Source organism: Capsicum annuum, chromosome 5 (assembly GCF_002878395.1).
Source record: "Capsicum annuum cultivar UCD-10X-F1 chromosome 5, UCD10Xv1.1, whole genome shotgun sequence".
In the NCBI taxonomy this organism is placed as follows: Eukaryota; Viridiplantae; Streptophyta; class Magnoliopsida; order Solanales; family Solanaceae; genus Capsicum; species Capsicum annuum.
Window position 1 is genome coordinate 110,684,694 of NC_061115.1, and position 13,627 is coordinate 110,698,320.

General features: G+C 36.5%; 1 pseudogene; it reads right to left on the reverse strand.

Moving 5' to 3' along the window:
* Positions 1-1,735, reverse strand: part of LOC107852985 — an 8,811-nt pseudogene extending 7,076 nt beyond the window's left edge.
* Positions 1,736-13,627: the final 11,892 nt, after the last annotated feature.

Below are 13,627 nucleotides of genomic sequence, written 5' to 3' on the forward strand. Positions count from 1 at the left end.
GCAATTATGGGAGTAAAAGAATTAATTTCTGAGCAAGTAGAGAAGGAAGAATAGCTGATGACTTATCTAACATTCATCAGCCTTGTGATAAGCTATCAAAATTACCATCACGCTTAGATAGAGAATGGCTTTCAACTAGATTGTGTGACGACATCTGTGATAGGCCGACAGATGTCTGATAAGCTGTAAGGCTTAGGCAGGGAATGGATTTTGAAGTGAAGAAGTGATGACATCTTTGATAAGTCGTCACATGTTTGATAAGCTGTAAAGCCTCATTCTCCGCCCAAGGAAACGATTATCAAAGTGAAGAGGAGCTGACGACATTCCTGATAAGCTGTAAAACTGCTGATAAGCCGTTATATATGTCATCACTTATCCAAGAAAATACTATGATCTATGATTTTGTTTTCATAATTAGACTGAAGTATTTAAATAATATGTTTGGGTTTTCATTCATCATCTTGGACATCTGGAACTCACGTTTGGAGCACTTTTCTCTTTATCTTTTGACATTAATTCTTTAGAGAGATTATTACAGTTGTTTTGGGATTTTCTACTGGATCAAATCTGAGAAACACTTGTTGCTATTAATCTTACTGTAAGATTATCTATCTAAGTATGAATTCAAATTTTTGTCTTGCATATTTTATTATGAGTAGATAAATTCCCTTAACTGAGTTGTGGGATCTATGGGTTTGGGTTTGTAATGTAACTAAGTGTTCAAGATTCTAACAGTGGTAGGAACTTATTATTAATTTCATTATTTTACATGCTGACTATTGGTTACAAACAATAGACTTTGGTTATGGGTGATTTTCTTGAGATGAGAAATCAACCCTAGTAAGAAGTGAATTATCAAAAGGGACTTGGAAACATTAAATTTTTATTTAATAATTAATGCTGTAACAAGATTAATTAACTTGGGATAACATCCTGTTATGAAATATAAATTCCCTAAGTTTGAGAGAATTAGGTAATTAAATGTCTAAATAGGTTGAGAAACATTTAGACATAACTTTGATAAGGATAGTCTGTAGTTCCTACCTACCACAAGAATCTTGAATCGTTACTAGTGTTTGTCAAATCCCAATACCCATAGTGAACATAACTCTAGTTTTCCTTATTATATTGATTTCAAACACTGAACTGAGAAGTAACTATTTGTTACACTTCCAAAAATCCCTATTCATAGAAAACTGGTAACTATCAGTTGATTAACTCACAGATAACTCAAATTCACATCCTATTCCCTATCGCATTTGACCCCAACCTAGTTGGTCTATATATTGGAAACGATCACTTACATTCTCGTAAGAGAGGTGTAGTTTGAGCGTTATCAAAAATAGCTAAGTTGCTGGGGAATACAGTTTTAAATTGAAGTTTGTGTGCGCTAATTAACTAGTTAATCAAGTTTCCTAGTTTTTATGTTTATTTGTTGTTTTTGCTTTCTACAGGACTTTTGCGGTGTATTCCAAGAACTACAAGTTTTGGAGGACCATTATTACCATTTAATCCAGAACCATAACTAATCTGCAGAATGGAAGACCAGCAAGAGGCTGACAGGTTAGCTGCCTTAGCTAGAGCTTAGGTGAATGTGTAAAATGTCTGTCAAAAAGTATGACATCCAAATCCTAAGGATAAAAATTTGGGCAATGAGGAGTTTTGAACCTTGGTAAACCCAAGGCGTGTAGAGCAAATAGCAGCTCCCGTACAACATAGTGTTAACAGGAACCATTCGTTCCGAGGAAAGCATGATCACTAGCCGGTCCAATATGACCTCAATGATGATGATGATGGAATGGATGGATCAGGTGTAATGGGTGCAATTATTCCTCCACCGTTAGCACCTGGGGAAAAATTCAACATTACGAGCACTATGATTCAACTCCTAATCTGAAGGGGTTGTTTGGTGGCCTTCCCGGGGATGATCCGAACTTGCATCTGGTGAACTTTGTCACCATCTGTAAATATTTTGATAACCCATGAGTGGGTCATAATGCTATCCGTTTGATATTATTTCAATTTTCTCTATCTAAGGAGGCAACATTGTGGCTTAATGAGTTAACACCCAATTCTATCCCCAACTGGAGGCAGTTGAAAGGAGCTTTCCTAGAAAAGTTCTTTCCACCTTCTAGGAGGGTACAATTGAGGTATGAGATCAGTAACTTTAGATAGCTCACAACTGAAGCCTTGCATAAACCCTGGGAGAGATTAAAAAAGAAGCTGACATAGTGTCCGAACTACAATATGATGGATATACACTTGATGGAGACTTTGTACAGGGCTCTTAACTTTGTGACAAAACCAATTGTAGATAATGCTGGTGGTGGTTCTTTTGTTGATCTTATATTCCTAGAGGCTTCAAAAATTCTAGAGAGAATGACCAAACAGAGTCGGGCATGGAATACCGAGACTCTATAGTAGCAAACCCCACTGTTTCTATGGGTATGACTATGAAACAACCCAGAAGAAATAAGGAACATGATCAAAACATGGCTCACCTAAAAACATAAATAGACTTGATAACCAAGCATTTACTATTAGGTAAAACTAAGAAAGTGAAGGTTGTGGGATCGCAGGGCAAAGTAGAGTCTGACTCAGAAGAATAGGAGAACTATGTAAATAATTGGGGGGTTTCCGAGGAAATAGCCAAGGAAATCAAGGTCGAACTTACTATGACAAGGCTGGATATAAGAATCAGGAGCAAAGAAATTAGAGGAGCAATAATGGTAGGAGTGGGCTATATGTCCCTCCTAGAAATCGTGAGGATACTATAACAAGTTATGAAAAGATGTCCATGGAAGACATGATGGATAAATTGTTAAAGAAAGTGGAGGATACAAACTCAGGGGTGACTACCATGAAGAATGATCTATCCTCTATTTGTCAGTTGGTAAACTCGTACTCCACTGCGATAAAACAGCTAGAACAGAAAATGAGCCAACTCTCCACAACACTGAAATAGAGGAAGAGTGGAACATTACCTAGTGTTATAGTTCAGAATCCATGGAATGATGGCTCATGTATGGAAATTACCATTACCTGGCCCTATTGTGGGAAAAAATATAGTTGATGATGTAGTCGATGATGAACCAGGAGAAGGTGTTCCAATGGAGACTGAGAAGTTGGACATCCCTACTAATGATTTAGAAAAGGGAAAAGAGAAGGAGAAGGAGGTAGTGGTTACCACTATTACAAAACCATCACCACCCTATCCTTAACGATTGAATAAAAAACTGATGATGCAAAATTCAGCAAGTTCGTGGCAATGCTCAAGCAATTGACAATGAATGTGCCATTGGTTGAGGCACTAGAGAAAATGCCAGGATATGCTAAGTTTATGAAGGATCTGTTGACAAAGAAAAGGGCAGTAAACTATGAGCTGGTGGACAATCTCCACCACTGCGGTGTCGTTTCTACACGATCCTTAGTACAGAATAAGGCCGACCCTGGAGCATTCACTATTCCATGTAAAATCTGGCCTCTCGATATTGCTAAGGACCTATGTGATTTGGGGGCAAGCATAAATCTGATGCCACTAGCCGTGTATAGAAAGCTGGGTTTAGGAGATTCAACACAACCAAACATGTGGCTGGTGATGGTGGATAGGTCTGTAAAGAGGCCAATAGGAATACTAAAAATGTATTGGTTAAGGTGGCCGACTTTATACTTTCTGTTGATTTCATAGTCCTTGACTGTGATGTGGACTTTGAAGTACCCATTATTTTGGGTATACCATTCCTTGCGACTGGGAGAGATAGTAGACATGGAGCTGAATGAGCTGAAGTTTAGGCTCAATGACAAAGAAGAAAGATTCACAATGCACTCACCCATGACATAACAAAAGGAGATCAGTGTTTTCTCAATTGTGGATGTATTCTATGAAGATGGTAAAGAGGTATCACAAAGTTGTCTTGACGAAGTCTGAGTAGTCAAGATAATCGAGTCATGCCGCGACACTAAATCAGGTGCTATTAGGAGGCAACCCAAAATTTTTATGTTTTCAAACAAAGTGTTTTTATTTTTGTAGTTAGGTTCTAGTACAAAGAAGGTGAAACTGATATATTCAGCTCAAGAAAGTTGAAACATATTCTGATAAGGATAATGATGTTTATGACAGGCTATCACACCTGTGATAAGCCCTCAGCGAGGGCATCAGAGAATTCACAATGAGGCAATATACTTCCTTCAGTTGACGACATCATCGGTGACTTATTAGATATCTGATAAGCTGTCAGGTGAAATTTAGGCCCAGAATTAAAAAAAGATCCAACCCAGCCCAGTCAACCTATTCATCTTCCCACATAATCCTTTTTTGCTCCTTTAGATTTTATTTCTTTCCATAGTTAGTTTATTACCTTTCTTTTTATAAAATATTTCCAAGTAAAATAAGAAAAATATCCTTTCTTGTGATAGTGGGTTTGAATTCAAAAGAAAATCAAGGACCCCCTTTCATCTGCGAACTCTTCTTCACTAGAGTAACCAAGTGAAATCAGGTATGCTCAACACTTAACTCTTCTCTATATTTGGTAAGCGATGCAGCTAATGTAAATCATAGTTTCAAAGGGATTGAGGCAAGCATAACTTGCCATTGTGTGAAAAACAGCATTTAGGGTTAATAGCGCTACATTTTGCAAAAAAACCCAGGGCTTAGCTCAAAAACACAACTCCATGCGATTCTAAAAAGAAAATGGTTTGATAATCAAGACTAAAATAGAGATGGAGGGTGTATTATGAGCTAACGACATGTTTGATAAGTTATTACGCATGTGATGGCTTATTAAACTATGTCGTCACAAGCTAGGAAAAATAGGCCTGTTCTATTTATGGCTGATGATATGCCTGATAAGCTATCACGATAGTGATGGCTTATTAGATAGTGTCATCACAAGTTAGAAAAAATAAGCCTTTTCTGTTTAAGGCTAATGACACGCCTGATAAGCTATCACCTTTGTGATGACTTATCAGAATATGTCATCGTAACTTTGCTCTGATATAATTGTGAAACTCTTTTGAGGGATGTGGAATTATAATGACTGAACTTCTTGAGTTGTATGATCGTGAGTGCTAAGTGATTTCTTTTTTTTTTTTGCTACAAGTCTTATAATTCTACCCAAAGAAAAGAACACCAAACCTACAAAGAAAGTGATAAAGGGGAATGTACCTCAGAGACTCTTCGATGAGGGATCTGATTATGAGGAGGAGCCACTGCTCAGGAAGCAAAGGAAAAATAAAATCCTGAAAGAGACTTCATAACCTCCACCAGTTGAGGTGGAGGAGAGTGGATAAAGTGATACTAAAGAAACACCACCACGTGATAGTATGGATTCTGAGCAGCCTGAGTCTGAGCATTCTGAGTTTGGGGAGCCTGAGTCAGAGCATGTAGATTCTGAGCAACCTAAATTTGAGGGACCATTATCTAATTCTCTTTTTGCTGAGCAACAGAATGATAAAGAATCTCTAATTTGGAGAACTCTGGTTAAATGCAAGAACCCTGGGGTTTGAGATAGTGCTAGGTGGCAAATTCCCAAGGCACAGGAAAACTTCTATGATGGGCATCTCAAAACTAAAAGAAGAAATGTTAAAAGGCCAATCTTTGAAGAAAAGAAGATTATCACTACTGGGTTGAGAAAATACCCTGAAGTGGAGCAGAAACTCTGAGACTATGACTTGGGATAGACCGCGAAAGAAGGAAGCTTATTTTGCCCTACACTAGTTTGGGAGTTCTATGCAAACTATCAGGCTTGACGGGAGAACATGTGCAAAGAAAGAGATAAATCAGCGGATCAATCTTTGTTGGATAAAGTTCCAGTACGGGGTGTGATGGTGGATCTTTCAGAACAATAATCAACAGATTTCTTCATGGCCGTGAATTTACTCCTCAGGCTACTTCACCTACATTCTATGCTCGATTGAAGCATCGTGCAAATCAATTGCCTTGGTTAGCCACTCTCATAGCTGAAGGGAAACCTGAATGGCTGACCAATCCAAATAAAAGGATTTTTAAGGCCTCCCTGACTTAAGAGAGAAGGTTTTGGTGGGGTATACTTCACACCCATTTAATTCCTACCAAGGGAGATAACATCATTGGAGATGATAGAGCAATACTGGTCGCAAGCCTTATGGCTAAACTCAGTTTGAACTTTGGAGAGTCATTGCTGAGGAGATAAAAATTTGGGTCTCAAGACCCGACAAGGCATATCCTTTCCCTTGTCTAATCACGAGGTTATGTGAGGTAGCCAATGTACCTAAAGTTATAGGGATAAAAAAGGATTTGCCTACTAATAAGACCCATAACCCCATCTGATATAACGAAAATTAGATGAGGCTGACACTTGACAGAGGAGCAAGGGTTAAAATAAATCTGCCAATTATAGGTACCAACTCAGTAACTAATGTAGCAGTATAGGATTCTGAAGCTGCAGCACCGACATCCTCAACAATAGCAGAATCAGTGCCTAGAAATGAAACAAATCCATCAGCTACTATGTCTACCACAGAATTTACCTTCAACCCGATGAATTTCAAAAGAGTGGCAAAACAAGCCTCGTGGTGTGAGGCTCAGCTGTAATGTTTTGCCAAACAATTTTCCTCTATGGTAGACAAGAGAATTAAGGTTACACTAGAGAGGGTTCCGATCCTTACCCAATTGGATTTATGGGTTAGAAAACCATTTAAATACATGGGTACAAGAAATGTTGGGCTCAGACCTTGCATAATTTAGAGCATCCCAGGACAAGTTAAAGGCAGATGTTGGGGTATTAGAGAATCACCAACTTATAGTATCGATAGATCCAGCTATTGATGAGTCTGAAGGTGAATTCCCATTGCTTAATATCACGGGGGAACCAGTAAAGAAAAAGAAGAAGAAGGGTCAGAAGAAAGGTAAGGGTAAGAGAGAGAGACCTAATAGAGACAAAAAAATGTAAAGAAAAGGGCGAGAAAGAAGGCGAAAAAAAAGGAGATAAAGAAGGCAATGATTGAGTCCTTAGTTGTTAATGAGAAATGAGAGGCAGCCATCCGAGCGAGAGCCATAAGTGCCTCAACTAGTAGGCCCCCAACAACTGCTAGGCTAGATACATCAAAATGGAAAGAGACTCTCGATGGAGATAAGGCAGCTGAGGATGCATCAACAGGGTCAGGGACCCATGATCCCCATGATTGATCTACTCCAGGTATCTCCTAACTTTTATTTCATTTTTTCTTTGATGTTAAGTTGAGGTGTAGGGTGAGTTATTGTTGTAACATTTTGTAGTTGACTAGGAGAAGTACAAGTACCTAAGCTAGTTAACATGGTTTTGTTATTTTGTGAACACCTCTCAAATGGTCTAATTCTTTAACTATGTGATTTGCATCTAATTGTGACCACTGTGTGTCATTGTATGGCATTAGTTCTAGTGACTTGATAGCCATTGATAAAAAATTGGATGAACTGGATGAGTAGTAACTTGTGATATACTTGTGTTCCATGTGCGTGTGAGATTTTACTTAGTTACCTTTGTATGTTGAATCCAGAACTTGCATAGTTAGTCTTACCTAGGTTGAAGGATAGGGGTTAGGAAAGGATTATAGGCTATTTTGATGTTAGCCTACATTAGGCTAAATGACCTTCCCTATATGCATAATATCCCTTGATCCTTATTTTGAGCTTGAATAGCCTATGTCTTTTTATGACACCTATCACCATCCCATTTATATCATAATGAACCTGTTTTGGCCCTGGTCCTCCTTGGACATAGTGTACCTCGGCTTAGGGAAATGGCCTAAGTTGAGGGTGGCTATCATAGGGGTGCATAATGTAAAATGAGTATGAAGAAAGGTAGAATAAAGAAAAAATAAAAAGCTGGGTACGGTGGAAAAGAAAAAGAAAAGAAAAGTTATGAAAAAGAAGTAATTGTAGAAAGAACCGTACCCATCCTAAATATGTGTGATCAAGGAAAGAGAAGAATAGAAAAAGGCTAATGAGTGAGACCCCAATGGCTAGTATAGTGTCAAGGATTCTTAGTCATTTTAAATATCACCGAGTATCATCCAGCCCCTAGCCTACATTACAAACCAAAGAAAATACCTATAGCGATCTCAGCTAACCTGTCTGAAAATCTTGGTAATAAAAATAAGGGCAAGCCTATGGTATTAGGCATATACTAATTGGAACCTCTTTTTGGGAGTGAGTTTCTTTTGTTTGTCCACATGATTACATAGGTTATATATGATATAAGTGAAGTGGGACTTCTTTGTAGTGAGGGCACACTAGTTACATTGCTAAGTGCTAACTTGTTTGGATAGTGTAGTCTTGGTACATGCATGGTTATTGTTGCTGAACTGATGCTATTTGTTGATTCCTGTGTGTTACATTATTGTTCTTCAATAACATACACAACTGTTTTTAAATTGATTGACCTTGGAAATGGTGAAGATGTTTTGAGAAAATATGGATGGTTGACTGCTGAATGTGCATTATATTCTCTTTGTCATGTTTTAGTTGCTTGAGGACAAGTAATTGTTTCAAGTTGAGGGTGTTGATGTGTGAGCAGATGCTAACATATTTGAGGCTTTTAACTGAGAATAATTGTAAAGTCTTAAGCAACTTTTGTCATTTTTGATTATTTTCCCTTTGATATTGTAGTAAATGTCGAGATACAAGAGAATCAGCAATTATGGGAGTAAAAGAATTGATTTCTGAGCAACAAGAGAAGGAAGAATAGCTGACAAATTATCTGATAAGTCGTCAGCCTTATGATAATCTATCAAAGTTGCCATCAGGCTTAGACAGAGAATGGCCTTTAGCTGAAATGTGTGGCAACATCTGTGATGGGCCGTCAGATGTCTGATAAGCGTCAGGCTCATCGTCAGGCTTAGGCAGGGAATGGATTTTGAAGTGAAGAAGTGATGACATCTTTAATAAGTCATCGCATGTCTGATAAGATGTCAAGCCTCATCGTCAGCCCAAGGATGAGATTATCAAGGTGAAGTAGAGCTGACAACATTCCTGATAAACCATCAGACTCCTGATAAGCTGTCACACACGTCGTTACCTGTCCGAGAAAATACTGTGATCTATAATTTTATTTCCATAATTAGACTGAAGTATTTAAAGAATATGTTAGGGTTTTAATTCATCATCTTGGAAATTTGGAACTCACGTTTGGAGCACTTTTCTCTCTATCTTTTGACTTTAATTCTTTAGAGATATTATTACAATTGTTTTAGGATTTTCTACTGGATCAAATCTGAGAAACACTTATTGCTATTCATCTTGCTGTAAGATCATCTACCTAAGTATGAATTCAACTTGTTGTCTTGCTTATTTTATTATGAGTAGCTAAATTCCCTTAACTCGAGTTTTGGGATCTATGGGTTTGGGTTTGTAATGTAACTAAGTATTCAAGATTCTAACGGTGGTAGGAACTTCTTGTTAATTCCGTTATTTTACATGCTGACTATTGGTTGAAAACAATAGATTATGAATACGGGTGATTTTCTTGAGATAAGAAATCAACCCTAGTAAGAAGTGAATTATCAACAGGGACTTGGAATCATTAAACTTCTATTTAATAATTAATGTTGTAACAAAATTAATTAACTTTGGATAACATCCTGTTATGAAATGTAAATTCCCTAAGTTTGAGAGAATTAGGTAATTAACTGTCTAAATTGGTTGAGAAATATTTAGACATAACTTCAACAAGGATAGTCTGTTGTTCCTACCTACCACAAAAATCTTGAACCGTTACTAGCGTCTGTCAAATCCCAATACCTATAGTGAACATAACGCTGGTTTTCCTTATCATATCGATTTCAAACACTGAACTTAGAAGTAACTATTTATTACACTTCCAAAAACCCCCATTCATAGGAAACTGGTAACTATCAGTTGATTAACCCGTAGATAACTCTAATTCATACCCTATTCTATGTGGGATTTGACCCCAACCTAGTTGGGTTATATATTGACAACAATAGCTTTATCACCAGTATTTTCCTACATCTATCAGCTGGGATAGAACGGCTGTATAGATATGGGTGATTACTATTCCTTGTATTGTTGTATGCATATTGAACTATCCTAACCTGAGAATAACCATAGTCACGACAATGATGCTTATGATCATAAGTGACCACAAGCTAACCTATGAGCTTTCACTTATTGTGAACACAAAATAAACTTTCAATAAAACATGTATGCAAAAGATAAACTAATAAGGCCAAAATCAATCAAAAAAATTGAAAGCGTGATTCAATCATAAGTATGTAAACATCTGATAATAATACCAAAAATTCAACTGACAATACTGATAAACTGACTAACTTTCTAACTGACTATCTTATTGTTTGAAAGCCTTTAAACTGACTGAGGCGTTGATGTGACAGGCCCCAACTAACTCCAACTGACTAACTAAAAGAAATGCAAAAATAAATAAATAAACATAATAAGTCCTCGATAGATGAGGACTCACCAATACTTTCGCTGCTGAAGCGTTGGACTATCTAAGTACGGTTGGGAAACTGAGCATACGAACATATGATATAAGATATCATAGCGCAAAGAAAAGTATGCGGTCATTACTTTGAATGTACTTGTATATGAGATGAAGTTAGGCTGATATACATGGGTGACTGTACACATGATATATGGAATAACTGAATAGCATGAGATAACGGAATATGAAGGCATAAAAACTAAAATATCATGAATGCACCACCAAGCATATATATATATATATATATATATACATTTTTGAAATAATTTGTAAATTGAAATGCTGAAATCTGATAACTAAATAACTACTAATCTCTATGCTTGGGTCAAGCAATCCTGAACTAAATTCTGGATTGAATATTGCACTGAGAATGTGGGACGTATCATCTAACCGATATGCCCTAATTTGAGCAATTCGAGGTCTAACGTGTAACCCCATTTAAAAGGGGTGTCAGTACTGTACCACGGGTACTAACACTGGCTATGTGGATCCACTAATTTGGTGTTCCAAAGGACCAGTGTATCAAGCCTAAACTCACGGGTGACCCTTGAGAAAAAGTCAAGCCTAAACTTACAGGTGACTCCTCATATCCTATGTTGTCTATGTAGTTCTGGAATACAAGGACTGCTACTAAGGACTCTGCCTAACTGACGGGGAAGCAACCATTCCTGCATTTACTCAGTGTTAAATCCTACTCTTAACTAACCCGACCCTGATACTTGACTGAACTAAGTTTAACTGAACAAATAACTATTTATAATAACTGAATGACAATGCTCATATTTTATCTGAAATCATTCTAAAGATACTAAAATTGTATAAACAATTCGGTATCGGGTGTTCATAACCCACCAACACTAAATGGAAATAATAATGATTACACATAAAGATTTTAAAAACTATAGTAGGGGATCATTGCTAAAAACCCAATATTTAGACATATCATCAAACACATTAGAGTCATGAATTTAAACATGGTAATGGGTAAAGATGCAAGAATAGCATGATTACAATACCAAAACCATGAACTAGGGATTTCAATATGAAGATTTCAATATTTAAAACATGTAATGACTCATCCTATCAAAAGCACTTGTAAACATAATTCAAAATAAAAATCAATAATAGCTTTATGGAGATAATTCAACTTAAACATGTAAAAACTCATAATTTAAAAATAAAAAGGGATTCTTGGACTCCATGGGTGAAAAGGGCCCATGGATGAACATAATACATACCTTAAACCCTTAAGCTTGAAAGAGAAACACCAATATTGATGCTTTCTTGAAGGTTCTTTGATTTGGGAACATGAATTCTTGGTTTCCTTGGAGAGAAAGTAATGGAATTTAATGATCTTAGGGGAGGATAGGGTTTGTTTTTGGGAGAAAATTAGAGAAGATGGGCAAATAATGCCCTAACTAACATTATAATTCATTAATTGATGAATTGAATTAATGCGGAATGACACAATTGCCCCTCAGATAATTAAATTCTTAATTGGAATAAGAATTACATGGTCACCGCTATGCAGTAGGTATTCAATTGCTATTAGCACAAAGACATAATACTATCGCGATGGGCTTCTGGAATCATGATCCAAACAAGACCCAATCCTTGTTCAAACAATTTGAAACTTCCCCGAGAAAAGCTTTTTAGACCCATGAACATTAATTAACTCAAAAATCAACATCTCATAATAGGGAAGACCAATTTAAAAATCTTTGAAGTTAAGGGTCCTTAAAAATGACTAAGTCACCAACACTTAGTGAAATTTTCAGGTTTGAGCCTCTTATGCATACTACTAGGAGCTGAACTGAGCTAAGAATAATACAGGGTATTACAATATCTCCCCCTTGGAAATATTCATCCTCAAATGAGACTGATTAAGATGAGAGTTCTGAACTAAGTCAACTGAGATCACATACTAAAGATGCATAAATAAAAACATAATTACATGACTGGGTCCAAAACATGATACATGAACTGAACCAATTTCATAAATACATGCATTGGCATGAGAATGTTTATATAGTTGGAACTGAGAATGGAAAACAAATAATCTAAGGAAAACTGTTACCTTAAACTTAGTCAGAGTTTGCAGATAAAAGACAAGGGTACTTGTTATGCATATTTGCTGCTTCTTTCTAAGTAGCTCCCTCAACGGGCTGATTTTGACAAAGAACTTTGACCAAGGGAACTTCTTTATTCCTTAGTCTATGAATCTGATGATCGAGGATCTCAACTAGGTCTTCTTCAAAGGAATGGCTATCCTTAACCTCCATATCCTTCAATGGAATAACCACATCTGAATCACCAATACACTTCTTTAACAGGGAAACAATTAAATTGAGTGGGGATGACACAATTTCCCCTTAGTCAATTAAATTCATAAATGGAATGCATATTATATTTTCACCTTGATGGGGTAGGTGTTCCATCCTTGTTTTAAAAATATTAAAATCCCCCATGATATGCTTCTTACACCCCCGAACTTAAATTAAATAAAAAATAATATCTCGGGGTCAACAAGGCCAATTTAAAAATCCTCAAAGTTAAGAAGCCTTTAAAATAATTAAGTCCCCAACACCTAGTGAAATTTTCAGGCTTTAAGCTTCTTATGCATTCTACTAGGAGCTAAACTGAGCTAAGAATAGTATGGGGTATTACATAAATCATCTGAGCCTGAGGTGCTGGGCAAATAATTAGGCTGAGCTAAGTATTTAGTTTTCTAAAATAGATAGTTACTTGCATTGTTATTGATATTGTTATTATCATTATTATGATCATTATTATGTCTAGCTTATGTTTGATTGTTCATTGATTCAAATCAAGACTTGAGCTATGATTTTGGCCTCTTCAATTTTACAATTTCATTATATTATATGATTAATTTATGATAAGATATATGGACTAGAAACCCTGAATATATTAGTACTAAATCCTGGTAGGATTATAATGAGGCCTTAAAACTAAGATATAATGACCTAGCTTGTGCTTCAAGTTGACCTTATATCTATATATGTATAGGTATATCTAGCTATATGTAGCTATGGTATTACCATACATCCCTTCCTTTATTTGTTCAGATTGTATCCTCATTTCTTGGACTTGTATATTGCTATAATACTCTCTTCGACCTTTATTCG